The 21,469-nt window shown below is 51.9% G+C and overlaps 51 non-coding genes across 51 annotated transcripts; 27 read left to right on the top strand and 24 right to left on the bottom strand.

Annotated features, from left to right (window-relative positions):
- The first annotated feature begins 20 nt into the window (after positions 1 to 20).
- On the top strand, positions 21 to 92 carry trnac-gca (transfer RNA cysteine (anticodon GCA)). The gene has a single exon. It is a non-coding gene; the product is annotated as a tRNA-Cys (tRNA).
- Positions 93 to 651: 559 nt separating this feature from the next.
- On the bottom strand, positions 652 to 725 carry trnan-guu (transfer RNA asparagine (anticodon GUU)). The gene has a single exon. It is a non-coding gene; the product is annotated as a tRNA-Asn (tRNA).
- A 113-nt stretch (positions 726 to 838) lies between these two features.
- trnak-cuu (transfer RNA lysine (anticodon CUU)) lies at positions 839 to 911 on the top strand. Its single transcript has one exon. It is a non-coding gene; the product is annotated as a tRNA-Lys (tRNA).
- A 394-nt stretch (positions 912 to 1,305) lies between these two features.
- On the bottom strand, positions 1,306 to 1,377 carry trnae-cuc (transfer RNA glutamic acid (anticodon CUC)). The gene has a single exon. It is a non-coding gene; the product is annotated as a tRNA-Glu (tRNA).
- A 251-nt stretch (positions 1,378 to 1,628) lies between these two features.
- Positions 1,629 to 1,700, top strand: trnac-gca (transfer RNA cysteine (anticodon GCA)). The gene has a single exon. It is a non-coding gene; the product is annotated as a tRNA-Cys (tRNA).
- Positions 1,701 to 2,260: 560 nt separating this feature from the next.
- trnan-guu (transfer RNA asparagine (anticodon GUU)) lies at positions 2,261 to 2,334 on the bottom strand. The gene has a single exon. It is a non-coding gene; the product is annotated as a tRNA-Asn (tRNA).
- A 113-nt stretch (positions 2,335 to 2,447) lies between these two features.
- trnak-cuu (transfer RNA lysine (anticodon CUU)) lies at positions 2,448 to 2,520 on the top strand. Its single transcript has one exon. It is a non-coding gene; the product is annotated as a tRNA-Lys (tRNA).
- A 400-nt stretch (positions 2,521 to 2,920) lies between these two features.
- Positions 2,921 to 2,992, bottom strand: trnae-cuc (transfer RNA glutamic acid (anticodon CUC)). The gene has a single exon. It is a non-coding gene; the product is annotated as a tRNA-Glu (tRNA).
- A 251-nt stretch (positions 2,993 to 3,243) lies between these two features.
- On the top strand, positions 3,244 to 3,315 carry trnac-gca (transfer RNA cysteine (anticodon GCA)). Its single transcript has one exon. It is a non-coding gene; the product is annotated as a tRNA-Cys (tRNA).
- Positions 3,316 to 3,875: 560 nt separating this feature from the next.
- trnan-guu (transfer RNA asparagine (anticodon GUU)) lies at positions 3,876 to 3,949 on the bottom strand. Its single transcript has one exon. It is a non-coding gene; the product is annotated as a tRNA-Asn (tRNA).
- A 113-nt stretch (positions 3,950 to 4,062) lies between these two features.
- trnak-cuu (transfer RNA lysine (anticodon CUU)) lies at positions 4,063 to 4,135 on the top strand. The gene has a single exon. It is a non-coding gene; the product is annotated as a tRNA-Lys (tRNA).
- Positions 4,136 to 4,526: 391 nt separating this feature from the next.
- Positions 4,527 to 4,598, bottom strand: trnae-cuc (transfer RNA glutamic acid (anticodon CUC)). Its single transcript has one exon. It is a non-coding gene; the product is annotated as a tRNA-Glu (tRNA).
- Positions 4,599 to 4,849: 251 nt separating this feature from the next.
- On the top strand, positions 4,850 to 4,921 carry trnac-gca (transfer RNA cysteine (anticodon GCA)). The gene has a single exon. It is a non-coding gene; the product is annotated as a tRNA-Cys (tRNA).
- A 559-nt stretch (positions 4,922 to 5,480) lies between these two features.
- Positions 5,481 to 5,554, bottom strand: trnan-guu (transfer RNA asparagine (anticodon GUU)). The gene has a single exon. It is a non-coding gene; the product is annotated as a tRNA-Asn (tRNA).
- Positions 5,555 to 5,667: 113 nt separating this feature from the next.
- trnak-cuu (transfer RNA lysine (anticodon CUU)) lies at positions 5,668 to 5,740 on the top strand. Its single transcript has one exon. It is a non-coding gene; the product is annotated as a tRNA-Lys (tRNA).
- A 723-nt stretch (positions 5,741 to 6,463) lies between these two features.
- On the top strand, positions 6,464 to 6,535 carry trnac-gca (transfer RNA cysteine (anticodon GCA)). The gene has a single exon. It is a non-coding gene; the product is annotated as a tRNA-Cys (tRNA).
- A 560-nt stretch (positions 6,536 to 7,095) lies between these two features.
- Positions 7,096 to 7,169, bottom strand: trnan-guu (transfer RNA asparagine (anticodon GUU)). Its single transcript has one exon. It is a non-coding gene; the product is annotated as a tRNA-Asn (tRNA).
- Positions 7,170 to 7,282: 113 nt separating this feature from the next.
- Positions 7,283 to 7,355, top strand: trnak-cuu (transfer RNA lysine (anticodon CUU)). Its single transcript has one exon. It is a non-coding gene; the product is annotated as a tRNA-Lys (tRNA).
- Positions 7,356 to 7,754: 399 nt separating this feature from the next.
- On the bottom strand, positions 7,755 to 7,826 carry trnae-cuc (transfer RNA glutamic acid (anticodon CUC)). The gene has a single exon. It is a non-coding gene; the product is annotated as a tRNA-Glu (tRNA).
- Positions 7,827 to 8,077: 251 nt separating this feature from the next.
- On the top strand, positions 8,078 to 8,149 carry trnac-gca (transfer RNA cysteine (anticodon GCA)). Its single transcript has one exon. It is a non-coding gene; the product is annotated as a tRNA-Cys (tRNA).
- A 559-nt stretch (positions 8,150 to 8,708) lies between these two features.
- Positions 8,709 to 8,782, bottom strand: trnan-guu (transfer RNA asparagine (anticodon GUU)). Its single transcript has one exon. It is a non-coding gene; the product is annotated as a tRNA-Asn (tRNA).
- A 113-nt stretch (positions 8,783 to 8,895) lies between these two features.
- On the top strand, positions 8,896 to 8,968 carry trnak-cuu (transfer RNA lysine (anticodon CUU)). Its single transcript has one exon. It is a non-coding gene; the product is annotated as a tRNA-Lys (tRNA).
- A 404-nt stretch (positions 8,969 to 9,372) lies between these two features.
- trnae-cuc (transfer RNA glutamic acid (anticodon CUC)) lies at positions 9,373 to 9,444 on the bottom strand. Its single transcript has one exon. It is a non-coding gene; the product is annotated as a tRNA-Glu (tRNA).
- A 250-nt stretch (positions 9,445 to 9,694) lies between these two features.
- On the top strand, positions 9,695 to 9,766 carry trnac-gca (transfer RNA cysteine (anticodon GCA)). Its single transcript has one exon. It is a non-coding gene; the product is annotated as a tRNA-Cys (tRNA).
- A 559-nt stretch (positions 9,767 to 10,325) lies between these two features.
- On the bottom strand, positions 10,326 to 10,399 carry trnan-guu (transfer RNA asparagine (anticodon GUU)). Its single transcript has one exon. It is a non-coding gene; the product is annotated as a tRNA-Asn (tRNA).
- A 113-nt stretch (positions 10,400 to 10,512) lies between these two features.
- On the top strand, positions 10,513 to 10,585 carry trnak-cuu (transfer RNA lysine (anticodon CUU)). The gene has a single exon. It is a non-coding gene; the product is annotated as a tRNA-Lys (tRNA).
- A 399-nt stretch (positions 10,586 to 10,984) lies between these two features.
- On the bottom strand, positions 10,985 to 11,056 carry trnae-cuc (transfer RNA glutamic acid (anticodon CUC)). Its single transcript has one exon. It is a non-coding gene; the product is annotated as a tRNA-Glu (tRNA).
- A 250-nt stretch (positions 11,057 to 11,306) lies between these two features.
- On the top strand, positions 11,307 to 11,378 carry trnac-gca (transfer RNA cysteine (anticodon GCA)). Its single transcript has one exon. It is a non-coding gene; the product is annotated as a tRNA-Cys (tRNA).
- Positions 11,379 to 11,937: 559 nt separating this feature from the next.
- trnan-guu (transfer RNA asparagine (anticodon GUU)) lies at positions 11,938 to 12,011 on the bottom strand. The gene has a single exon. It is a non-coding gene; the product is annotated as a tRNA-Asn (tRNA).
- A 113-nt stretch (positions 12,012 to 12,124) lies between these two features.
- trnak-cuu (transfer RNA lysine (anticodon CUU)) lies at positions 12,125 to 12,197 on the top strand. The gene has a single exon. It is a non-coding gene; the product is annotated as a tRNA-Lys (tRNA).
- Positions 12,198 to 12,595: 398 nt separating this feature from the next.
- trnae-cuc (transfer RNA glutamic acid (anticodon CUC)) lies at positions 12,596 to 12,667 on the bottom strand. Its single transcript has one exon. It is a non-coding gene; the product is annotated as a tRNA-Glu (tRNA).
- Positions 12,668 to 12,918: 251 nt separating this feature from the next.
- On the top strand, positions 12,919 to 12,990 carry trnac-gca (transfer RNA cysteine (anticodon GCA)). The gene has a single exon. It is a non-coding gene; the product is annotated as a tRNA-Cys (tRNA).
- Positions 12,991 to 13,549: 559 nt separating this feature from the next.
- On the bottom strand, positions 13,550 to 13,623 carry trnan-guu (transfer RNA asparagine (anticodon GUU)). The gene has a single exon. It is a non-coding gene; the product is annotated as a tRNA-Asn (tRNA).
- A 113-nt stretch (positions 13,624 to 13,736) lies between these two features.
- On the top strand, positions 13,737 to 13,809 carry trnak-cuu (transfer RNA lysine (anticodon CUU)). Its single transcript has one exon. It is a non-coding gene; the product is annotated as a tRNA-Lys (tRNA).
- A 398-nt stretch (positions 13,810 to 14,207) lies between these two features.
- On the bottom strand, positions 14,208 to 14,279 carry trnae-cuc (transfer RNA glutamic acid (anticodon CUC)). The gene has a single exon. It is a non-coding gene; the product is annotated as a tRNA-Glu (tRNA).
- A 251-nt stretch (positions 14,280 to 14,530) lies between these two features.
- trnac-gca (transfer RNA cysteine (anticodon GCA)) lies at positions 14,531 to 14,602 on the top strand. The gene has a single exon. It is a non-coding gene; the product is annotated as a tRNA-Cys (tRNA).
- A 560-nt stretch (positions 14,603 to 15,162) lies between these two features.
- Positions 15,163 to 15,236, bottom strand: trnan-guu (transfer RNA asparagine (anticodon GUU)). The gene has a single exon. It is a non-coding gene; the product is annotated as a tRNA-Asn (tRNA).
- Positions 15,237 to 15,349: 113 nt separating this feature from the next.
- trnak-cuu (transfer RNA lysine (anticodon CUU)) lies at positions 15,350 to 15,422 on the top strand. The gene has a single exon. It is a non-coding gene; the product is annotated as a tRNA-Lys (tRNA).
- Positions 15,423 to 15,822: 400 nt separating this feature from the next.
- On the bottom strand, positions 15,823 to 15,894 carry trnae-cuc (transfer RNA glutamic acid (anticodon CUC)). Its single transcript has one exon. It is a non-coding gene; the product is annotated as a tRNA-Glu (tRNA).
- Positions 15,895 to 16,145: 251 nt separating this feature from the next.
- Positions 16,146 to 16,217, top strand: trnac-gca (transfer RNA cysteine (anticodon GCA)). The gene has a single exon. It is a non-coding gene; the product is annotated as a tRNA-Cys (tRNA).
- Positions 16,218 to 16,776: 559 nt separating this feature from the next.
- On the bottom strand, positions 16,777 to 16,850 carry trnan-guu (transfer RNA asparagine (anticodon GUU)). Its single transcript has one exon. It is a non-coding gene; the product is annotated as a tRNA-Asn (tRNA).
- Positions 16,851 to 16,963: 113 nt separating this feature from the next.
- Positions 16,964 to 17,036, top strand: trnak-cuu (transfer RNA lysine (anticodon CUU)). The gene has a single exon. It is a non-coding gene; the product is annotated as a tRNA-Lys (tRNA).
- A 399-nt stretch (positions 17,037 to 17,435) lies between these two features.
- trnae-cuc (transfer RNA glutamic acid (anticodon CUC)) lies at positions 17,436 to 17,507 on the bottom strand. Its single transcript has one exon. It is a non-coding gene; the product is annotated as a tRNA-Glu (tRNA).
- Positions 17,508 to 17,758: 251 nt separating this feature from the next.
- On the top strand, positions 17,759 to 17,830 carry trnac-gca (transfer RNA cysteine (anticodon GCA)). Its single transcript has one exon. It is a non-coding gene; the product is annotated as a tRNA-Cys (tRNA).
- Positions 17,831 to 18,390: 560 nt separating this feature from the next.
- trnan-guu (transfer RNA asparagine (anticodon GUU)) lies at positions 18,391 to 18,464 on the bottom strand. Its single transcript has one exon. It is a non-coding gene; the product is annotated as a tRNA-Asn (tRNA).
- A 113-nt stretch (positions 18,465 to 18,577) lies between these two features.
- trnak-cuu (transfer RNA lysine (anticodon CUU)) lies at positions 18,578 to 18,650 on the top strand. The gene has a single exon. It is a non-coding gene; the product is annotated as a tRNA-Lys (tRNA).
- A 400-nt stretch (positions 18,651 to 19,050) lies between these two features.
- On the bottom strand, positions 19,051 to 19,122 carry trnae-cuc (transfer RNA glutamic acid (anticodon CUC)). The gene has a single exon. It is a non-coding gene; the product is annotated as a tRNA-Glu (tRNA).
- A 251-nt stretch (positions 19,123 to 19,373) lies between these two features.
- Positions 19,374 to 19,445, top strand: trnac-gca (transfer RNA cysteine (anticodon GCA)). Its single transcript has one exon. It is a non-coding gene; the product is annotated as a tRNA-Cys (tRNA).
- A 559-nt stretch (positions 19,446 to 20,004) lies between these two features.
- On the bottom strand, positions 20,005 to 20,078 carry trnan-guu (transfer RNA asparagine (anticodon GUU)). The gene has a single exon. It is a non-coding gene; the product is annotated as a tRNA-Asn (tRNA).
- Positions 20,079 to 20,191: 113 nt separating this feature from the next.
- Positions 20,192 to 20,264, top strand: trnak-cuu (transfer RNA lysine (anticodon CUU)). The gene has a single exon. It is a non-coding gene; the product is annotated as a tRNA-Lys (tRNA).
- Positions 20,265 to 20,972: 708 nt separating this feature from the next.
- On the top strand, positions 20,973 to 21,046 carry trnac-gca (transfer RNA cysteine (anticodon GCA)). The gene has a single exon. It is a non-coding gene; the product is annotated as a tRNA-Cys (tRNA).
- Positions 21,047 to 21,469: the final 423 nt, after the last annotated feature.

The raw sequence follows: 21,469 nt of genomic DNA, 5'->3' as shown, positions 1-21,469 counted from the left end.
TCTCCTTTGCTCTGCCTGCGGGGGGTATAGCTCAGTGGTAGAGCATTTGACTGCAGATCAAGAGGTCCTAGGTTCAAATCCTGGTGCCCCCTGCGCTGGTTCTCCTGAGTGCCATTCAGGCTGTGCTTCTTGCTGCCAGTATGGCGTTCCTTGCTGGTCCCCTTTGCTTGATGTGAGTGCTGGCAACGTGAAAGAGTGCCAGAGTCTTCCCCCCCAGCACGGTGCACCAAAAGGTGCTACTGGGGACCCATCTGGCGCTATGAAATCTCCCCTCGACGTGCTACACCCCAGCTACGACACGCCCGGAAAGCATTCCGTCTGCGATGCTGTAGAAGTGCATGGCGCTGCGTTTTTTGTGCCATGTATACCACACGCAAATTTGTTGTTGTTTTAGCAGTTTTGGCGCAAGAGTGTTTTTTCCCAGAGACAAAGAAAGAAGAAAGACAAAGTATTTTAGTGCAAAATTGTTTTAGTTGATTCACAGCGATATTCTTTTTTTGAGAGGCAAACTATAAAGAAAGCAAAGAGACTAACAAGTCTGGTACAACTCTGATATTGCATGCTAGGATAATAGAGAAATAATGCAACGCACCATAAAGGGAGACTGATGGAGAGATCATCCGCTTCAAGTCAGAGAGGAAAAAGAGAGCACGTCCCCGGGTGGGTTTGAACCACCAACCTCTCGGTTAACAGCCGAGCGCGCTAACCGATTGCGCCACGGAGACAGCGAGTACATGAGCACAGCTGTGCTTTATGGGGTTCGGAGTCAGAAGGCACTTCGCAGAGAAGAACCGGTTCAGAAAGTTGCCGGTCCAGAAGCCCTGACATCTGTGTGTTGGCCCGGCTAGCTCAGTCGGTAGAGCATGAGACTCTTAATCTCAGGGTCGTGGGTTCGAGCCCCACGCTGGGCGCTGTCTTCTTGGCGCTTAGAAGCCCATCACCCTCCGAGACGTGAACATGAAGAGTCACGCCGTCAATAAAACTTGATCGTGACTCACTCTGCCTTCTTGTGAGAGGCCAGATAGGACCCGTGGCCTGCGTGGTGAATGCGCTGTGTTCTCCCATGCAAGTGGATGTCCGTGCTGTCGTGCAGCTCACTTGAAAATGCCCTGCTGCTCATTATATTGGCCAGGAGTGAAAAACAGAAGGGTGAGAAGGTAGCTGAGGGCGCGACTGCACTGGGAATGCTGTGAGGGCCTCGTTCAGGTCCCGGAAGTCAGAAGCTGGCCGTAAGGGTCACAATGGGAAGTGCAGGGAGAGACAAAAAAAAAAAAAAAAAAAAGAAGCCCAGAAAGACCCCCGGACTTCCCTGACCGGGAATCGAACCCGGGCCATGGCGGTGAGAGCGCCAAATCCTGACCACTAGACCACCAGGGATCCCCCATGACAGTGCTTTGCGCCCTGTCATACAGAAATACTCACAGGTGCCCCTTCAGGTCAGACCTGGCAAAGCCTTCCGTCTTCAGGGCACATTTCGCCTATGTGCCGTACAGCACTGCCCTGTGTCTTAAAGGAGAAGTCGCTTTTTTTTTCATGACTGGGTTACAGCTTAATGCTGCATAAAGAGTAGCCACAGAGTGTGTCAAAGTGGCTTGTGTTTCCACCTCATCTCCTTTGCTCTGCCTGCGGGGGGTATAGCTCAGTGGTAGAGCATTTGACTGCAGATCAAGAGGTCCTAGGTTCAAATCCTGGTGCCCCCTGCGCTGGTTCTCCTGAGTGCCATACAGGCTGTGCTTCTTGCTGCCAGTATGGCGTTCCTTGCTGGTCCCCTTTGCTTGATGTGAGTGCTGGCAACGTGAAAGAGTGCCAGAGTCTTCCCCCCCCAGCACGGTGCACCAAAAGGTGCTACTGGGGACCCATCCGGCGCTATGAAATCTCCCCTCGACGTGCTACACCCCAGCTACGACACGCCCGGAAAGCATTCCGTCTGCGATGCTGTAGAAGTGCATGGCGCTGCGTTTTTTGTGCCATGTATACCACACGCAAATTTGTTGTTGTTTTAGCAGTTTTGGCGCAAGAGTGTTTTTTCCCAGAGACAAAGAAAGAAGAAAGACAAAGTATTTTAGTGCAAAATTGTTTTAGTTGATTCACAGCGATATTCTTTTTTTGAGAGGCAAACTATAAAGAAAGCAAAGAGACTAACAAGTCTGGTAAAACTCTGATATTGCATGCTAGGATAATAGAGAAATAATGCAACGCACCATAAAGGGAGACTGATGGAGAGATCATCCGCTTCAAGTCAGAGAGGAAAAAGAGAGCACGTCCCCGGGTGGGTTTGAACCACCAACCTCTCGGTTAACAGCCGAGCGCGCTAACCGATTGCGCCACGGAGACAGCGAGTACATGAGCACAGCTGTGCTTTATGGGGTTCGGAGTCAGAAGGCACTTCGCAGAGAAGAACCGGTTCAGAAAGTTGCCGGTCCAGAAGCCCTGACATCTGTGTGTTGGCCCGGCTAGCTCAGTCGGTAGAGCATGAGACTCTTAATCTCAGGGTCGTGGGTTCGAGCCCCACGCTGGGCGCTGTCTTCTTGGCGCATAGAAGCCCATCGCCCTCCGAGACGTGAACATGAAGAGTCACGCCGTCAATAAAACTTGATCGTGACTCACTCTGCCTTCTTGTGAGAGGCCAGATAGGACCCGTGGCCTGCGTGGTGAATGCGCTGTGTTCTCCCATGCAAGTGGATGTCCGTGCTGGCTGTCGTGCAGCTCACTTGAAAATGCCCTGCTGCTCATTATATTGGCCAGGAGTGAAAAACAGAAGGGTGAGAAGGTAGCTGAGGGCGCGACTGCACTGGGAATGCTGTGAGGGCCTCGTTCAGGTCCCGGAAGTCAGAAGCTGGCCGTAAGGGTCACAATGGGAAGTGCAGGGAGAGACAAAAAAAAAAAAAAAAAAAAAAGAAGCCCAGAAAGACCCCCGGACTTCCCTGACCGGGAATCGAACCCGGGCCGTGGCGGTGAGAGCGCCAAATCCTGACCACTAGACCACCAGGGATCCCCCATGACAGTGCTTTGCGCCCTGTCATACAGAAATACTCACAGGTGCCCCTTCAGGTCAGACCTGGCAAAGCCTTCCGTCTTCAGGGCACATTTCGCCTATGTGCCGTACAGCACTGCCCTGTGTCTTAAAGGAGAAGTCGCTTTTTTTTTCATGACTGGGTTACAGCTTAATGCTGCATAAAGAGTAGCCACAGAGTGTGTCAAAGTGGCTTGTGTTTCCACCTCATCTCCTTTGCTCTGCCTGCGGGGGGTATAGCTCAGTGGTAGAGCATTTGACTGCAGATCAAGAGGTCCTAGGTTCAAATCCTGGTGCCCCCTGCGCTGGTTCTCCTGAGTGCCATTCAGGCTGTGCTTCTTGCTGCCAGTATGGCGTTCCTTGCTGGTCCCCTTTGCTTGATGTGAGTGCTGGCAACGTGAAAGAGTGCCAGAGTCTTCCCCCCCCAGCACGGTGCACCAAAAGGTGCTACTGGGGACCCATCCGGCGCTATGAAATCTCCCCTCGACGTGCTACACCCCAGCTACGACACGCCCGGAAAGCATTCCGTCTGCGATGCTGTAGAAGTGCATGGCGCTGCGTTTTTTGTGCCATGTATACCACACGCAAATTTGTTGTTGTTTTAGCAGTTTTGGCGCAAGAGTGTTTTTTCCCAGAGACAAAGAAAGAAGAAAGACAAAGTATTTTAGTGCAAAATTGTTTTAGTTGATTCACAGCGATATTCTTTTTTTGAGAGGCAAACTATAAAGAAAGCAAAGAGACTAACAAGTCTGGTAAAACTCTGATATTGCATGCTAGGATAATAGAGAAATAATGCAACGCACCATAAAGGGAGACTGATGGAGAGATCATCCGCTTCAAGTCAGAGAGGAAAAAGAGAGCACGTCCCCGGGTGGGTTTGAACCACCAACCTCTCGGTTAACAGCCGAGCGCGCTAACCGATTGCGCCACGGAGACAGCGAGTACATGAGCACAGCTCTGCTTTATGGGGTTCGGAGTCAGAAGGCACTTCGCAGAGAAGAACCGGTTCAGAAAGTTGCCGGTCCAGAAGCCCTGACATCTGTGTGTTGGCCCGGCTAGCTCAGTCGGTAGAGCATGAGACTCTTAATCTCAGGGTCGTGGGTTCGAGCCCCACGCTGGGCGCTGTCTTCTTGGCGCATAGAAGCCCATCACCCTCCGAGACGTGAACATGAAGAGTCACGCCGTCAATAAAACTTGATCGTGACTCACTCTGCCTTCTTGTGAGAGGCCAGATAGGACCCGTGGCCTGCGTGGTGAATGCGCTGTGTTCTCCCATGCAAGTGGATGTCCGTGCTGTCGTGCAGCTCACTTGAAAATGCCCTGCTGCTCATTATATTGGCCAGGAGTGAAAAACAGAAGGGTGAGAAGGTAGCTGAGGGCGCGACTGCACTGGGAATGCTGTGAGGGCCTCGTTCAGGTCCCGGAAGTCAGAAGCTGGCCGTAAGGGTCACAATGGGAAGTGCAGGGAGAGACAAAAAAAAAAAAAAAAAGAAGCCTAGAAAGACCCCTGGACTTCCCTGACCGGGAATCGAACCCGGGCCGTGGCGGTGAGAGCGCCAAATCCTGACCACTAGACCACCAGGGATCCCCCATGACAGTGCTTTGCGCCCTGTCATACAGAAATACTCACAGGTGCCCCTTCAGGTCAGACCTGGCAAAGCCTTCCGTCTTCAGGGCACATTTCGCCTATGTGCCGTACAGCACTGCCCTGTGTCTTAAAGGAGAAGTCGCTTTTTTTTTCATGACTGGGTTACAGCTTAATGCTGCATAAAGAGTAGCCACAGAGTGTGTCAAAGTGGCTTGTGTTTCCACCTCATCTCCTTTGCTCTGCCTGCGGGGGGTATAGCTCAGTGGTAGAGCATTTGACTGCAGATCAAGAGGTCCTAGGTTCAAATCCTGGTGCCCCCTGCGCTGGTTCTCCTGAGTGCCATTCAGGCTGTGCTTCTTGCTGCCAGTATGGCGTTCCTTGCTGGTCCCCTTTGCTTGATGTGAGTGCTGGCAACGTGAAAGAGTGCCAGAGTCTTCCCCCCCAGCACGGTGCACCAAAAGGTGCTACTGGGGACCCATCCGGCGCTATGAAATCTCCCCTCGACGTGCTACACCCCAGCTACGACACGCCCGGAAAGCATTCCGTCTGCGATGCTGTAGAAGTGCATGGCGCTGCGTTTTTTGTGCCATGTATACCACACGCAAATTTGTTGTTGTTTTAGCAGTTTTGGCGCAAGAGTGTTTTTTCCCAGAGACAAAGAAAGAAGAAAGACAAAGTATTTTAGTGCAAAATTGTTTTAGTTGATTCACAGCGATATTCTTTTTTTGAGAGGCAAACTATAAAGAAAGCAAAGAGACTAACAAGTCTGGTAAAACTCTGATATTGCATGCTAGGATAATAGAGAAATAATGCAACGCACCATAAAGGGAGACTGATGGAGAGATCATCCGCTTCAAGTCAGAGAGGAAAACGAGAGCACGTCCCCGGGTGGGTTTGAACCACCAACCTCTCGGTTAACAGCCGAGCGCGCTAACCGATTGCGCCACGGAGACAGCGAGTACATGAGCACAGCTGTGCTTTATGGGGTTCGGAGTCAGAAGGCACTTCGCAGAGAAGAACCGGTTCAGAAAGTTGCCAGTCCAGAAGCCCCGACATCTGTGTGTTGGCCCGGCTAGCTCAGTCGGTAGAGCATGAGACTCTTAATCTCAGGGTCGTGGGTTCGAGCCCCACGCTGGGCGCTGTCTTCTTGGCGCTTAGAAGCCCATCGCCCTCCGAGACGTGAACATGAAGAGTCACGCCGTCAATAAAACTTGATCGTGACTCACTCTGCCTTCTTGTGAGAGGCCAGATAGGACCCGTGGCCTGCGTGGTGAATGCGCTGTGTTCTCCCATGCAAGTGGATGTCCGTGCTGGATGTCGTGCAGCTCACTTGAAAATGCCCTGCTGCTCATTATATTGGCCAGGAGTGAAAAACAGAAGGGTGAGAAGGTAGCTGAGGGCGCGACTGCACTGGGAATGCTGTGAGGGCCTCGTTCAGGTCCCGGAAGTCAGAAGCTGGCCGTAAGGGTCACAATGGGAAGTGCAGGGAGAGACAAAAAAAAAAAAAAAAAAAAAAGAAGCCCAGAAAGACCCCCGGACTTCCCTGACCGGGAATCGAACCCAGGCCGTGGCGGTGAGAGCGCCAAATCCTGACCACTAGACCACCAGGGATCCCCCATGACACTGCTTTGCGCCCTGTCATACAGAAATACTCACAGGTGCCCCTTCAGGTCAGACCTGGCAAAGCCTTCCGTCTTCAGGGCACATTTCGCCTATGTGCCGTACAGCACTGCCCTGTGTCTTAAAGGAGAAGTCGCTTTTTTTTTCATGACTGGGTTACAGCTTAATGCTGCATAAAGAGTAGCCACAGAGTGTGTCAAAGTGGCTTGTGTTTCCACCTCATCTCCTTTGCTCTGCCTGCGGGGGGTATAGCTCAGTGGTAGAGCATTTGACTGCAGATCAAGAGGTCCTAGGTTCAAATCCTGGTGCCCCCTGCGCTGGTTCTCCTGAGTGCCATTCAGGCTGTGCTTCTTGCTGCCAGTATGGCATTCCTTGCTGGTCCCCTTTGCTTGATGTGAGTGCTGGCAACGTGAAAGAGTGCCAGAGTCTTCCCCCCCCAGCACGGTGCACCAAAAGGTGCTACTGGGGACCCATCCGGCGCTATGAAATCTCCCCTCGACGTGCTACACCCCAGCTACGACACGCCCGGAAAGCATTCCGTCTGCGATGCTGTAGAAGTGCATGGCGCTGCTTTTTTTGTGCCATGTATACCACACGCAAATTTGTTGTTGTTTTAGCAGTTTTGGCGCAAGAGTGTTTTTTCCCAGAGACAAAGAAAGAAGAAAGACAAAGTATTTTAGTGCAAAATTGTTTTAGTTGATTCACAGCGATATTCTTTTTTTGAGAGGCAAACTATAAAGAAAGCAAAGAGACTAACAAGTCTGGTAAAACTCTGATATTGCATGCTAGGATAATAGAGAAATAATGCAACGCACCATAAAGGGAGACTGATGGAGAGATCATCCGCTTCAAGTCAGAGAGGAAAAAGAGAGCACGTCCCCGGGTGGGTTTGAACCACCAACCTCTCGGTTAACAGCCGAGCGCGCTAACCGATTGCGCCACGGAGACAGCGAGTACATGAGCACAGCTGTGCTTTATGGGGTTCGGAGTCAGAAGGCACTTCGCAGAGAAGAACCGGTTCAGAAAGTTGCCGGTCCAGAAGCCCCGACATCTGTGTGTTGGCCCGGCTAGCTCAGTCGGTAGAGCATGAGACTCTTAATCTCAGGGTTGTGGGTTCGAGCCCCACGCTGGGCGCTGTCTTCTTGGCGCTTAGAAGCCCATCGCCCTCCGAGACGTGAACATGAAGAGTCACGCCGTCAATAAAACTTGATCGTGACTCACTCTGCCTTCTTGTGAGAGGCCAGATAGGACCCGTGGCCTGCGTGGTGAATGCGCTGTGTTCTCCCATGCAAGTGGATGTCCGTGCTGGCTGTCGTGCAGCTCACTTGAAAATGCCCTGCTGCTCATTATATTGGCCAGGAGTGAAAAACAGAAGGGGGAGAAGGTAGCTGAGGGCGCGACTGCACTGGGAATGCTGTGAGGGCCTCGTTCAGGTCCCGGAAGTCAGAAGCTGGCCGTAAGGGTCACAATGGGAAGTGCAGGGAGAGACAAGAAAAAAAAAAAAAAAAAAGAAGCCCAGAAAGACCCCCGGACTTCCCTGACCGGGAATCGAACCCGGGCCGTGGCGGTGAGAGCGCCAAATCCTGACCACTAGACCACCAGGGATCCCCCATGACACTGCTTTGCGCCCTGTCATACAGAAATACTCACAGGTGCCCCTTCAGGTCAGACCTGGCAAAGCCTTCCGTCTTCAGGGCACATTTCGCCTATGTGCCGTACAGCACTGCCCTGTGTCTTAAAGGAGAAGTCGCTTTTTTTTTCATGACTGGGTTACAGCTTAATGCTGCATAAAGAGTAGCCACAGAGTGTGTCAAAGTGGCTTGTGTTTCCACCTCATCTCCTTTGCTCTGCCTGCGGGGGGTATAGCTCAGTGGTAGAGCATTTGACTGCAGATCAAGAGGTCCTAGGTTCAAATCCTGGTGCCCCCTGCGCTGGTTCTCCTGAGTGCCATTCAGGCTGTGCTTCTTGCTGCCAGTATGGCGTTCCTTGCTGGTCCCCTTTGCTTGATGTGAGTGCTGGCAACGTGAAAGAGTGCCAGTGTCTTCCCCCCCAGCACGGTGCACCAAAAGGTGCTACTGTGGACCCATCCGGCGCTATGAAATCTCCCCTCGACGTGCTACACCCCAGCTATGACACGCCCGGAAAGCATTCCGTCTGCGATGCTGTAGAAGTGCATGGCGCTGCATTTTTTGTGCCATGTATACCACACGCAAATTTGTTGTTGTTTTAGCAGTTTTGGCGCAAGAGTGTTTTTTCCCAGAGACAAAGAAAGAAGAAAGACAAAGTATTTTAGTGCAAAATTGTTTTAGTTGATTCACAGCGATATTCTTTTTTTGAGAGGCAAACTATAAAGAAAGCAAAGAGACTAACAAGTCTGGTAAAACTCTGATATTGCATGCTAGGATAATAGAGAAATAATGCAACGCACCATAAAGGGAGACTGATGGAGAGATCATCCGCTTCAAGTCAGAGAGGAAAAAGAGAGCACGTCCCCGGGTGGGTTTGAACCACCAACCTCTCGGTTAACAGCCGAGCGCGCTAACCGATTGCGCCACGGAGACAGCGAGTACATGAGCACAGCTGTGCTTTATGGGGTTCGGAGTCAGAAGGCACTTCGCAGAGAAGAACCGGTTCAGAAAGTTGCCGGTCCAGAGGCCCCGACATCTGTGTGTTGGCCCGGCTAGCTCAGTCGGTAGAGCATGAGACTCTTAATCTCAGGGTCGTGGGTTCGAGCCCCACGCTGGGCGCTGTCTTCTTGGCGCATAGAAGCCCATCACCCTCCGAGACGTGAACATGAAGAGTCACGCCGTCAATAAAACTTGATCGTGACTCACTCTGCCTTCTTGTGAGAGGCCAGATAGGACCCGTGGCCTGCGTGGTGAATGCGCTGTGTTCTCCCATGCAAGTGGATGTCCGTGCTGGCTGTCGTGCAGCTCACTTGAAAATGCCCTGCTGCTCATTATATTGGCCAGGAGTGAAAAACAGAAGGGTGAGAAGGTAGCTGAGGGCGCGACTGCACTGGGAATGCTGTGAGGGCCTCGTTCAGGTCCCGGAAGTCAGAAGCTGGCCGTAAGGGTCACAATGGGAAGTGCAGGGAGAGACAGAAAAAAAAAAAAAAAAAAAAAAAAGAAGCCCAGAAAGACCCCCGGACTTCCCTGACCGGGAATCGAACCCGGGCCGTGGCGGTGAGAGCGCCAAATCCTGACCACTAGACCACCAGGGATCCCCCATGACACTGCTTTGCGCCCTGTCATACAGAAATACTCACAGGTGCCCCTTCAGGTCAGACCTGGCAAAGCCTTCCGTCTTCAGGGCACATTTCGCCTATGTGCCGTACAGCACTGCCCTGTGTCTTAAAGGAGAAGTCGCTTTTTTTTTCATGACTGGGTTACAGCTTAATGCTGCATAAAGAGTAGCCACAGAGTGTGTCAAAGTGGCTTGTGTTTCCACCTCATCTCCTTTGCTCTGCCTGCGGGGGTATAGCTCAGTGGTAGAGCATTTGACTGCAGATCAAGAGGTCCTAGGTTCAAATCCTGGTGCCCCCTGCGCTGGTTCTCCTGAGTGCCATTCAGGCTGTGCTTCTTGCTGCCAGTATGGCGTTCCTTGCTGGTCCCCTTTGCTTGATGTGAGTGCTGGCAACGTGAAAGAGTGCCAGTGTCTTCCCCCCCAGCACGGTGCACCAAAAGGTGCTACTGGGGACCCATCCGGCGCTATGAAATCTCCCCTCGACGTGCTACACCCCAGCTACGACACGCCCGGAAAGCATTCCGTCTGCGATGCTGTAGAAGTGCATGGCGCTGCATTTTTTGTGCCATGTATACCACACGCAAATTTGTTGTTGTTTTAGCAGTTTTGGCGCAAGAGTGTTTTTTCCCAGAGACAAAGAAAGAAGAAAGACAAAGTATTTTAGTGCAAAATTGTTTTAGTTGATTCACAGCGATATTCTTTTTTTGAGAGGCAAACTATAAAGAAAGCAAAGAGACTAACAAGTCTGGTAAAACTCTGATATTGCATGCTAGGATAATAGAGAAATAATGCAACGCACCATAAAGGGAGACTGATGGAGAGATCATCCGCTTCAAGTCAGAGAGGAAAAAGAGAGCACGTCCCCGGGTGGGTTTGAACCACCAACCTCTCGGTTAACAGCCGAGCGCGCTAACCGATTGCGCCACGGAGACAGCGAGTACATGAGCACAGCTGTGCTTTATGGGGTTCGGAGTCAGAAGGCACTTCGCAGAGAAGAACCGGTTCAGAAAGTTGCCGGTCCAGAGGCCCCGACATCTGTGTGTTGGCCCGGCTAGCTCAGTCGGTAGAGCATGAGACTCTTAATCTCAGGGTCGTGGGTTCGAGCCCCACGCTGGGCGCTGTCTTCTTGGCGCATAGAAGCCCATCACCCTCCGAGACGTGAACATGAAGAGTCACGCCGTCAATAAAACTTGATCGTGACTCACTCTGCCTTCTTGTGAGAGGCCAGATAGGACCCGTGGCCTGCGTGGTGAATGCGCTGTGTTCTCCCATGCAAGTGGATGTCCGTGCTGGCTGTCGTGCAGCTCACTTGAAAATGCCCTGCTGCTCATTATATTGGCCAGGAGTGAAAAACAGAAGGGTGAGAAGGTAGCTGAGGGCGCGACTGCACTGGGAATGCTGTGAGGGCCTCGTTCAGGTCCCGGAAGTCAGAAGCTGGCCGTAAGGGTCACAATGGGAAGTGCAGGGAGAGACAAAAAAAAAAAAAAAAAAAAAGAAGCCCAGAAAGACCCCCGGACTTCCCTGACCGGGAATCGAACCCGGGCCGTGGCGGTGAGAGCGCCAAATCCTGACCACTAGACCACCAGGGATCCCCCATGACACTGCTTTGCGCCCTGTCATACAGAAATACTCACAGGTGCCCCTTCAGGTCAGACCTGGCAAAGCCTTCCGTCTTCAGGGCACATTTCGCCTATGTGCCGTACAGCACTGCCCTGTGTCTTAAAGGAGAAGTCGCTTTTTTTTTCATGACTGGGTTACAGCTTAATGCTGCATAAAGAGTAGCCACAGAGTGTGTCAAAGTGGCTTGTGTTTCCACCTCATCTCCTTTGCTCTGCCTGCGGGGGTATAGCTCAGTGGTAGAGCATTTGACTGCAGATCAAGAGGTCCTAGGTTCAAATCCTGGTGCCCCCTGCGCTGGTTCTCCTGAGTGCCATTCAGGCTGTGCTTCTTGCTGCCAGTATGGCGTTCCTTGCTGGTCCCCTTTGCTTGATGTGAGTGCTGGCAACGTGAAAGAGTGCCAGTGTCTTCCCCCCCAGCACGGTGCACCAAAAGGTGCTACTGGGGACCCATCCGGCGCTATGAAATCTCCCCTCGACGTGCTACACCCCAGCTACGACACGCCCGGAAAGCATTCCGTCTGCGATGCTGTAGAAGTGCATGGCGCTGCATTTTTTGTGCCATGTATACCACACGCAAATTTGTTGTTGTTTTAGCAGTTTTGGCGCAAGAGTGTTTTTTCCCAGAGACAAAGAAAGAAGAAAGACAAAGTATTTTAGTGCAAAATTGTTTTAGTTGATTCACAGCGATATTCTTTTTTTGAGAGGCAAACTATAAAGAAAGCAAAGAGACTAACAAGTCTGGTAAAACTCTGATATTGCATGCTAGGATAATAGAGAAATAATGCAACGCACCATAAAGGGAGACTGATGGAGAGATCATCCGCTTCAAGTCAGAGAGGAAAAAGAGAGCACGTCCCCGGGTGGGTTTGAACCACCAACCTCTCGGTTAACAGCCGAGCGCGCTAACCGATTGCGCCACGGAGACAGCGAGTACATGAGCACAGCTGTGCTTTATGGGGTTCGGAGTCAGAAGGCACTTCGCAGAGAAGAACCGGTTCAGAAAGTTGCCGGTCCAGAGGCCCCGACATCTGTGTGTTGGCCCGGCTAGCTCAGTCGGTAGAGCATGAGACTCTTAATCTCAGGGTCGTGGGTTCGAGCCCCACGCTGGGCGCTGTCTTCTTGGCGCATAGAAGCCCATCACCCTCCGAGACGTGAACATGAAGAGTCACGCCGTCAATAAAACTTGATCGTGACTCACTCTGCCTTCTTGTGAGAGGCCAGATAGGACCCGTGGCCTGCGTGGTGAATGCGCTGTGTTCTCCCATGCAAGTGGATGTCCGTGCTGGCTGTCGTGCAGCTCACTTGAAAATGCCCTGCTGCTCATTATATTGGCCAGGAGTGAAAAACAGAAGGGTGAGAAGGTAGCTGAGGGCGCGACTGCACTGGGAATGCTGTGAGGGCCTCGTTCAGGTCCCGGAAGTCAGAAGCTGGCCGTAAGGGTCACAATGGGAAGTGCAGGGAGAGACAAAAAAAAAAAAAAAAAAAAGAAGCCCAGAAAGACCGCCGGACTTCCCTGACCGGGAATCGAACCCGGGCCGTGGCGGTGAGAGCGCCAAATCCTGACCACTAGACCACCAGGGATCCCCCATGACAGTGCTTTGCGCCCTGTCATACAGAAATACTCACAGGTGCCCCTTCAGGTCAGACCTGGCAAAGCCTTCCGTCTTCAGGGCACATTTCGCCTATGTGCCGTACAGCACTGCCCTGTGTCTTAAAGGAGAAGTCGCTTTTTTTTTCATGACTGGGTTACAGCTTAATGCTGCATAAAGAGTAGCCACAGAGTGTGTCAAAGTGGCTTGTGTTTCCACCTCATCTCCTTTGCTCTGCCTGCGGGGGGTATAGCTCAGTGGTAGAGCATTTGACTGCAGATCAAGAGGTCCTAGGTTCAAATCCTGGTGCCCCCTGCGCTGGTTCTCCTGAGTGCCATTCAGGCTGTGCTTCTTGCTGCCAGTATGGCGTTCCTTGCTGGTCCCCTTTGCTTGATGTGAGTGCTGGCAACGTGAAAGAGTGCCAGAGTCTTCCGCCCCAGCACGGTGCACCAAAAGGTGCTACTGGGGACCCATCCGGCGCTATGAAATCTCCCCTCGACGTGCTACACCCCAGCTACGACACGCCCGGAAAGCATTCCGTCTGCGATGCTGTAGAAGTGCATGGCGCTGCGTTTTTTGTGCCATGTATACCACACGCAAATTTGTTGTTGTTTTAGCAGTTTTGGCGCAAGAGTGTTTTTTCCCAGAGACAAAGAAAGAAGAAAGACAAAGTATTTTAGTGCAAAATTGTTTTAGTTGATTCACAGCGATATTCTTTTTTCGAGAGGCAAACTATAAAGAAAGCAAAGAGACTAACAAGTCTGGTAAAACTCTGATATTGCATGCTAGGATAATAGAGAAATAATGCAACGCACCATAAAGGGAGACTGATGGAGAGATCATCCGCTTCAAGTCAGAGAGGAAAAAGAGAGCACGTCCCCGGGTGGGTTTGAACCACCAACCTCTCGGTTAACAGCCGAGCGCGCTAACCGATTGCGCCACGGAGACAGCGAGTACATGAGCACAGCTGTGCTTTATGGGGTTCGGAGTCAGAAGGCACTTCGCAGAGAAGAACCGGTTCAGAAAGTTGCCGGTCCAGAAGCCCCGACATCTGTGTGTTGGCCCGGCTAGCTCAGTCGGTAGAGCATGAGACTCTTAATCTCAGGGTCGTGGGTTTGAGCCCCACGCTGGGCGCTGTCTTCTTGGCGCATAGAAGCCCATCGCCCTCCGAGACGTGAACATGAAGAGTCACGCCGTCAATAAAACTTGATCGTGACTCACTCTGCCTTCTTGTGAGAGGCCAGATAGGACCCGTGGCCTGCGTGGTGAATGCGCTGTGTTCTCCCATGCAAGTGGATGTCCGTGCTGGCTGTCGTGCAGCTCACTTGAAAATGCCCTGCTGCTCATTATATTGGCCAGGAGTGAAAAACAGAAGGGTGAGAAGGTAGCTGAGGGCGCGACTGCACTGGGAATGCTGTGAGGGCCTCGTTCAGGTCCCGGAAGTCAGAAGCTGGCCGTAAGGGTCACAATGGGAAGTGCAGGGAGAGACAAAAAAAAAAAAAAAAAAAAGAAGCCCAGAAAGACCCCCGGACTTCCCTGACCGGGAATCGAACCCGGGCCGTGGCGGTGAGAGCACCAAATCCTGACCACTAGACCACCAGGGATCCCCCATGACAGTGCTTTGCGCCCTGTCATACAGAAATACTCACAGGTGCCCCTTCAGGTCAGACCTGGCAAAGCCTTCCGTCTTCAGGGCACATTTCGCCTATGTGCCGTACAGCACTGCCCTGTGTCTTAAAGGAGAAGTCGCTTTTTTTTTCATGACTGGGTTACAGCTTAATGCTGCATAAAGAGTAGCCACAGAGTGTGTCAAAGTGGCTTGTGTTTCCACCTCATCTCCTTTGCTCTGCCTGCGGGGGGTATAGCTCAGTGGTAGAGCATTTGACTGCAGATCAAGAGGTCCTAGGTTCAAATCCTGGTGCCCCCTGCGCTGGTTCTCCTGAGTGCCATTCAGGCTGTGCTTCTTGCTGCCAGTATGGCGTTCCTTGCTGGTCCCCTTTGCTTGATGTGAGTGCTGGCAACGTGAAAGAGTGCCAGAGTCTTCCCCCCCCAGCACGGTGCACCAAAAGGTGCTACTGGGGACCCATCCGGCGCTATGAAATCTCCCCTCGACGTGCTACACCCCAGCTACGACACGCCCGGAAAGCATTCCGTTTGCGATGCTGTAGAAGTGCATGGCGCTGCGTTTTTTGTGCCATGTATACCACACGCAAATTTGTTGTTGTTTTAGCAGTTTTGGCGCAAGAGTGTTTTTTCCCAGAGACAAAGAAAGAAGAAAGACAAAGTATTTTAGTGCAAAATTGTTTTAGTTGATTCACAGCGATATTCTTTTTTTGAGAGGCAAACTATAAAGAAAGCAAAGAGACTAACAAGTCTGGTAAAACTCTGATATTGCATGCTAGGATAATAGAGAAATAATGCAACGCACCATAAAGGGAGACTGATGGAGAGATCATCCGCTTCAAGTCAGAGAGGAAAAAGAGAGCACGTCCCCGGGTGGGTTTGAACCACCAACCTCTCGGTTAACAGCCGAGCGCGCTAACCGATTGCGCCACGGAGACAGCGAGTACATGAGCACAGCTGTGCTTTATGGGGTTCGGAGTCAGAAGGCACTTCGCAGAGAAGAACCGGTTCAGAAAGTTGCCGGTCCAGAAGCCCCGACATCTGTGTGTTGGCCCGGCTAGCTCAGTCGGTAGAGCATGAGACTCTTAATCTCAGGGTCGTGGGTTCGAGCCCCACGCTGGGCGCTGTCTTCTTGGCGCTTAGAAGCCCATCGCCCTCCGAGACGTGAACATGAAGAGTCACGCCGTCAATAAAACTTGATCGTGACTCACTCTGCCTTCTTGTGAGAGGCCAGATAGGACCCGTGGCCTGCGTGGTGAATGCGCTGTGTTCTCCCATGCAAGTGGATGTCCGTGCTGGCTGTCGTGCAGCTCACTTGAAAATGCCCTGCTGCTCATTATATTGGCCAGGAGTGAAAAACAGAAGGGTGAGAAGGTAGCTGAGGGCGCGACTGCACTGGGAATGCTGTGAGGGCCTCGTTCAGGTCCCGGAAGTCAGAAGCTGGCCGTAAGGGTCACAATGGGAAGTGCAGGGAGAGACAAAAAAAAAAAAAAAAAAAAAAGAAGCCCAGAAAGACCCCCGGACTTCCCTGACCGGGAATCGAACCCGGGCCGTGGCGGTGAGAGCGCCAAATCCTGACCACTAGACCACCAGGGATCCCCCATGACAGTGCTTTGCGCCCTGTCATACAGAAATACTCACAGGTGCCCCTTCAGGTCAGACCTGGCAAAGCCTTCCGTCTTCAGGGCACATTTCGCCTATGTGCCGTACAGCACTGCCCTGTGTCTTAAAGGAGAAGTCGCTTTTTTTTTCATGACTGGGTTACAGCTTAATGCTGCATAAAGAGTAGCCACAGAGTGTGTCAAAGTGGCTTGTGTTTCCACCTCATCTCCTTTGCTCTGCCTACGGGGGGTATAGCTCAGTGGTAGAGCATTTGACTGCAGATCAAGAGGTCCTAGGTTCAAATCCTGGTGCCCCCTGCGCTGGTTCTCCTGAGTGCCATTCAGGCTGTGCTTCTTGCTGCCAGTATGGCGTTCCTTGCTGGTCCCCTTTGCTTGATGTGAGTGCTGGCAACGTGAAAGAGTGCCAGAGTCTTCCCCCCCAGCACGGTGCACCAAAAGGTGCTACTGGGGACCCATCCGGCGCTATGAAATCTCCCCTCGACGTGCTACACCCCAGCTACGACACGCCCGGAAAGCATTCCGTCTGCGATGCTGTAGAAGTGCATGGCGCTGCGTTTTTTGTGCCATGTATACCACACGCAAATTTGTTGTTGTTTTAGCAGTTTTGGCGCAAGAGTGTTTTTTCCCAGAGACAAAGAAAGAAGAAAGACAAAGTATTTTAGTGCAAAATTGTTTTAGTTGATTCACAGCGATATTCTTTTTTCGAGAGGCAAACTATAAAGAAAGCAAAGAGACTAACAAGTCTGGTAAAACTCTGATATTGCATGCTAGGATAATAGAGAAATAATGCAACGCACCATAAAGGGAGACTGATGGAGAGATCATCCGCTTCAAGTCAGAGAGGAAAAAGAGAGCACGTCCCCGGGTGGGTTTGAACCACCAACCTCTCGGTTAACAGCCGAGCGCGCTAACCGATTGCGCCACGGAGACAGCGAGTACATGAGCACAGCTGTTCTTTATGGGGTTCGGAGTCAGAAGGCACTTCGCAGAGAAGAACCGGTTCAGAAAGTTGCCGGTCCAGAAGCCCCGACATCTGTGTGTTGGCCCGGCTAGCTCAGTCGGTAGAGCATGAGACTCTTAATCTCAGGGTCGTGGGTTTGAGCCCCACGCTGGGCGCTGTCTTCTTGGCGCATAGAAGCCCATCGCCCTCCGAGACGTGAACATGAAGAGTCACGCCGTCAATAAAACTTGATCGTGACTCACTCTGCCTTCTTGTGAGAGGCCAGATAGGACCCGTGGCCTGCGTGGTGAATGCGCTGTGTTCTCCCATGCAAGTGGATGTCCGTGCTGGCTGTCGTGCAGCTCACTTGAAAATGCCCTGCTGCTCATTATATTGGCCAGGAGTGAAAAACAGAAGGGTGAGAAGGTAGCTGAGGGCGCGACTGCACTGGGAATGCTGTGAGGGCCTCGTTCAGGTCCCGGAAGTCAGAAGCTGGCCGTAAGGGTCACAATGGGAAGTGCAGGGAGAGACAAAAAAAAAAAAAAAAAAAAAGAAGCCCAGAAAGACCCCCGGACTTCCCTGACCGGGAATCGAACCCGGGCCGTGGCGGTGAGAGCACCAAATCCTGACCACTAGACCACCAGGGATCCCCCATGACAGTGCTTTGCGCCCTGTCATACAGAAATACTCACAGGTGCCCCTTCAGGTCAGACCTGGCAAAGCCTTCCGTCTTCAGGGCACATTTCGCCTATGTGCCGTACAGCACTGCCCTGTGTCTTAAAGGAGAAGTCGCTTTTTTTTTCATGACTGGGTTACAGCTTAATGCTGCATAAAGAGTAGCCACAGAGTGTGTCAAAGTGGCTTGTGTTTCCACCTCATCTCCTTTGCTCTGCCTGCGGGGGGTATAGCTCAGTGGTAGAGCATTTGACTGCAGATCAAGAGGTCCTAGGTTCAAATCCTGGTGCCCCCTGCGCTGGTTCTCCTGAGTGCCATTCAGGCTGTGCTTCTTGCTGCCAGTATGGCGTTCCTTGCTGGTCCCCTTTGCTTGATGTGAGTGCTGGCAACGTGAAAGAGTGCCAGAGTCTTCCCCCCCCAGCACGGTGCACCAAAAGGTGCTACTGGGGACCCATCCGGCGCTATGAAATCTCCCCTCGACGTGCTACACCCCAGCTACGACACGCCCGGAAAGCATTCCGTCTGCGATGCTGTAGAAGTGCATGGCGCTGCGTTTTTTGTGCCATGTATACCACACGCAAATTTGTTGTTGTTTTAGCAGTTTTGGCGCAAGAGTGTTTTTTCCCAGAGACAAAGAAAGAAGAAAGACAAAGTATTTTAGTGCAAAATTGTTTTAGTTGATTCACAGCGATATTCTTTTTTTGAGAGGCAAACTATAAAGAAAGCAAAGAGACTAACAAGTCTGGTAAAACTCTGATATTGCATGCTAGGATAATAGAGAAATAATGCAACGCACCATAAAGGGAGACTGATGGAGAGATCATCCGCTTCAAGTCAGAGAGGAAAAAGAGAGCACGTCCCCGGGTGGGTTTGAACCACCAACCTCTCGGTTAACAGCCGAGCGCGCTAACCGATTGCGCCACGGAGACAGCGAGTACATGAGCACAGCTGTGCTTTATGGGGTTCGGAGTCAGAAGGCACTTCGCAGAGAAGAACCGGTTCAGAAAGTTGCCGGTCCAGAAGCCCCGACATCTGTGTGTTGGCCCGGCTAGCTCAGTCGGTAGAGCATGAGACTCTTAATCTCAGGGTCGTGGGTTCGAGCCCCACGCTGGGCGCTGTCTTCTTGGCGCTTAGAAGCCCATCGCCCTCCGAGACGTGAACATGAAGAGTCACGCCGTCAATAAAACTTGATCGTGACTCACTCTGCCTTCTTGTGAGAGGCCAGATAGGACCCGTGGCCTGCGTGGTGAATGCGCTGTGTTCTCCCATGCAAGTGGATGTCCGTGCTGGCTGTCGTGCAGCTCACTTGAAAATGCCCTGCTGCTCATTATATTGGCCAGGAGTGAAAAACAGAAGGGTGAGAAGGTAGCTGAGGGCGCGACTGCACTGGGAATGCTGTGAGGGCCTCGTTCAGGTCCCGGAAGTCAGAAGCTGGCCGTAAGGGTCACAATGGGAAGTGCAGGGAGAGACAAAAAAAAAAAAAAAAAAAAAAGAAGCCCAGAAAGACCCCCGGACTTCCCTGACCGGGAATCGAACCCGGGCCGTGGCGGTGAGAGCGCCAAATCCTGACCACTAGACCACCAGGGATCCCCCATGACAGTGCTTTGCGCCCTGTCATACAGAAATACTCACAGGTGCCCCTTCAGGTCAGACCTGGCAAAGCCTTCCGTCTTCAGGGCACATTTCGCCTATGTGCCGTACAGCACTGCCCTGTGTCTTAAAGGAGAAGTCGCTTTTTTTTTCATGACTGGGTTACAGCTTAATGCTGCATAAAGAGTAGCCACAGAGTGTGTCAAAGTGGCTTGTGTTTCCACCTCATCTCCTTTGCTCTGCCTACGGGGGGTATAGCTCAGTGGTAGAGCATTTGACTGCAGATCAAGAGGTCCTAGGTTCAAATCCTGGTGCCCCCTGCGCTGGTTCTCCTGAGTGCCATTCAGGCTGTGCTTCTTGCTGCCAGTATGGCGTTCCTTGCTGGTCCCCTTTGCTTGATGTGAGTGCTGGCAACGTGAAAGAGTGCCAGAGTCTTCCCCCCCAGCACGGTGCACCAAAAGGTGCTACTGGGGACCCATCCGGCGCTATGAAATCTCCCCTCGACGTGCTACACCCCAGCTACGACACGCCCGGAAAGCATTCCGTCTGCGATGCTGTAGAAGTGCATGGCGCTGCGTTTTTTGTGCCATGTATACCACACGCAAATTTGTTGTTGTTTTAGCAGTTTTGGCGCAAGAGTGTTTTTTCCCAGAGACAAAGAAAGAAGAAAGACAAAGTATTTTAGTGCAAAATTGTTTTAGTTGATTCACAGCGATATTCTTTTTTCGAGAGGCAAACTATAAAGAAAGCAAAGAGACTAACAAGTCTGGTAAAACTCTGATATTGCATGCTAGGATAATAGAGAAATAATGCAACGCACCATAAAGGGAGACTGATGGAGAGATCATCCGCTTCAAGTCAGAGAGCAAAAAGAGAGCACGTCCCCGGGTGGGTTTGAACCACCAACCTCTCGGTTAACAGCCGAGCGCGCTAACCGATTGCGCCACGGAGACAGCGAGTACATGAGCACAGCTGTGCTTTATGGGCTTCGGAGTCAGAAGGCACTTCGCAGAGAAGAACCGGTTCAGAAAGTTGCCGGTCCAGAAGCCCCGACATCTGTGTGTTGGCCCGGCTAGCTCAGTCGGTAGAGCATGAGACTCTTAATCTCAGGGTCGTGGGTTCGAGCCCCACGCTGGGCGCTGTCTTCTTGGCGCTTAGAAGCCCATCGCCCTCCGAGACGTGAACATGAAGAGTCACGCCGTCAATAAAACTTGATCGTGACTCACTCTGCCTTCTTGTGAGAGGCCAGATAGGACCCGTGGCCTGCGTGGTGAATGCGCTGTGTTCTCCCATGCAAGTGGATGTCCGTGCTGTCGTGCAGCTCACTTGAAAATGCCCTGCTGCTCATTATATTGGCCAGGAGTGAAAAACAGAAGGGTGAGAAGGTAGCTGAGGGCGCGACTGCACTGGGAATGCTGTGAGGGCCTCGTTCAGGTCCCGGAAGTCAGAAGCTGGCCGTAAGGGTCACAATGGGAAGTGCAGGGAGAGACAAAAAAAAAAAAAAGAAGCCCAGAAAGACCCCCGGACTTCCCTGACCAGGAATCGAACCCGGGCCGTGGCGGTGAGAGCGCCAAATCCTGACCACTAGACCACCAGGGATCCCCCATGACAGTGCTTTGCGCCCTGTCATACAGAAATACTCACAGGTGCCCCTTCAGGTCAGACCTGGCAAAGCCTTCCGTCTTCAGGGCACATTTCGCCTATGTGCCGTACAGCACTGCCCTGTGTCTTAAAGGAGAAGTCGCTTTTTTTTTCATGACTGGGTTACAGCTTAATGCTGCATAAAGAGTAGCCACAGAGTGTGTCAAAGTGGCTTGTGTTTCCACCTCATCTCCTTTGCTCTGCCTGCGGGGGTATAGCTCAGTGGTAGAGCATTTGACTGCAGATCAAGAGGTCCTAGGTTCAAATCCTGGTGCCCGCTGCGCTGGTTCTCCTGAGTGCCATTCAGGCTGTGCTTCTTGCTGCCAGTATGGCGTTCCTTGCTGGTCCCCTTTGCTTGATGTGAGTGCTGGCAACGTGAAAGAGTGCCAGAGTCTTCCCCCCCAGCACGGTGCACCAAAAGGTGCTACTGGGGACCCATCCGGCGCTATGAAATCTCCCCTCGACGTGCTACACCCCAGCTACGACACGCCCGGAAAGCATTCCGTCTGCGATGCTGTAGAAGTGCATGGCGCTGCGTTTTTTGTGCCATGTATACCACACGCAAATTTGTTGTTGTTTTAGCAGTTTTGGCGCAAGAGTGTTTTTTCCCAGAGACAAAGAAAGAAGAAAGACAAAGTATTTTAGTGCAAAATTGTTTTAGTTGATTCACAGCGATATTCTTTTTTTGAGAGGCAAACTATAA

The sequence above is a fragment of the Brienomyrus brachyistius genome, chromosome 18, assembly GCF_023856365.1.
Source record: "Brienomyrus brachyistius isolate T26 chromosome 18, BBRACH_0.4, whole genome shotgun sequence".
NCBI lineage: Eukaryota > Metazoa > Chordata > Actinopteri > Osteoglossiformes > Mormyridae > Brienomyrus > Brienomyrus brachyistius.
The sequence above is the reverse complement of the archived record's forward strand: the minus strand, read 5'-3'. Positions and strand labels throughout refer to the sequence as shown.